Source organism: Monopterus albus, unplaced genomic scaffold, assembly GCF_001952655.1.
Source record: "Monopterus albus unplaced genomic scaffold, M_albus_1.0 scaffold38.1, whole genome shotgun sequence".
Taxonomy (NCBI): Eukaryota; Metazoa; Chordata; class Actinopteri; order Synbranchiformes; family Synbranchidae; genus Monopterus; species Monopterus albus.
In genome coordinates, this window is record NW_018127918.1 from 1509343 (window position 1) to 1511314 (window position 1972).

Sequence of the window (1972 nt, forward strand, 5' to 3'; positions counted from 1 at the left end):
GGCATTGAGGGGCTGCTGGGATGCGGCCGCCCATTAAAGCCTCCCAGCACCAAGCCTTTGGACTTGCTCTGGTCCCGGGGCCCCAGCTGAGAAACTCTTATAGCCGGCCCCTCAGCTGAGTGTCAAAGCCAGAGGGCTGGGGCAACGGACATTGTGTAGAGAGCTCTTGCCGAGGATAGACTCGGTTGTAGACACAAACCCCTGTTTGCTGTTTCACAGCTTTGCAGGTACAGCGATGACATCATCTTTCCAGGAGTCAACGCCTCAGGAAGCCATTATTTATGGAGCGATAGGGGAACTGCACAGCATTCACATACTGTTTTGGCTGATTCACTGAATCATTGCCCCTAGCCACTTACAGCAGACTTCAACCTGGACAAAACAAGGCAAACCTTTGGTGTGTGCAGATCTACTTTAAAGGGATTTAACTCTTAGATTGCCAGTCAAGTTCTAACAACTTGCATCAGTTACTTTCTTGCTTGGTAGAAGTGGATAGGATTGAACAGATGTTAGGGACCATTAACATCCTGAGAAGTGTTTTATAGCTTGGATTTTTGTTGTGAAGAGAACCCTTTTATTAAAGTACAGTTTATCACAAATCAGGCCTCAGTTGTAGTCTTCCCCCTCATCAAGAATGATAAAACTGACAGTTGCTGAAATCAGACACATCACAAAATACATTTTCAGAACTACATTTTGGAGAAAGTTTGAAAATCAGTGGTACCTGTCTGTTGCCAACTGTCTCATGAAACTTCTTGTTCCCCATTTTTTGGTTGTACTGGTAGATCAGCTGAGCATACATGCTCATTTACAGTAGCTGCTTGGTTTCAGTCAGAAATCACAGGGGACTCAAAAATGGGAAGACATTAAGACAAGAAATGCAACAATTCAACAGGCAGTGTCAAGTCTTCCTGTTCAGCCTTAATGACAGTCAGTGGGAAGCAAATGACTAGACAATCTTGAACTTACACACTACAGATTTTTCCATGAGGCTGCTGCACTAATGGCAAACGTCATTTTTCCTAAATCAGTTCTGGTTCGAGATACCTGAAATGGCAAGACCATGTAAAGGTAAGGACAAACCAGAAGGGAAACAAGTATGAATGTATACACAATATATAGACAACTCATTTGCCACAGCAAATGCATACAAAGACACAATTTCATCTGGTTCATGTATTCTTTCAATGCAATGAGGAAATGATTAAAATGCCCAGCGACAATAAAAATCACTTCCACAAGAAAAGTATGAATATATATATTTGTACACATGAACAGCTTGATAAAGTTTAACTATTAAGCTTCATTTTGAGGCACGCACACACCCTTGCAAAATAATTTCCATCACTTCAGAGGATGTTACATTGACTTACTCATTTTCTGGAGACTTACTCTAGGCTTAGTTTTAACCATTACTTACCTAACCCTAACTGTTAGGTTTCAGGCAGGATCAAAAAGGCAGACACACTCTTGTTTTAGCAGTTGAACAGTCTTGACTCAAAAATAAGAAACAAAAGTACTGGGTGCTCTATACAGAACAGAACTAAAGATTAATAGAATGGTCAGGGAGCCAAGAACTAAACCAGTAAACTCAGAACAACAAACATACAGAATCTAAAACCAAGGCAGCACAACATCAAACTCACAAGCATCCAGAAACAGAAAGTGAAAGCAAAGGAACCAACCATGTGTGGAGAGCACACAGGAGATAGGAACAAGCAAGACATGGAGATCAGATGAGCCAGCAAGCACACTGAGAGAAAGGAGGAGGATATAAAGACAGGAGACCAGGTGGTAACAAGCAGCAGGTGGAAGCAATGAACACAAATTGTGCACTGGGGTGAAGCTGGGGCAGGTGAGGTGACACAGGACAAGGAAACTAACCAAAATAAAAGCACAAAACAGGAAGCAGGACACAAACCACAACAAACTCTTACTATAGTCTTAACCTAGACCTAACTTTATCACTCAC

At 41.9% G+C, this 1972-nt stretch overlaps 1 long non-coding RNA gene across 1 annotated transcript; it reads right to left on the reverse strand.

The window, feature by feature from the left end:
- Positions 1–727: 727 nt before the first annotated feature.
- LOC109959367 (uncharacterized) lies at positions 728–1736 on the reverse strand. Its single transcript, XR_002274833.1, has 3 exons — positions 1686–1736; positions 970–1047; positions 728–817 (listed from the first exon to the last, which is right to left on the reverse strand). It is a non-coding gene; the product is annotated as an uncharacterized LOC109959367 (long non-coding RNA).
- Positions 1737–1972: the final 236 nt, after the last annotated feature.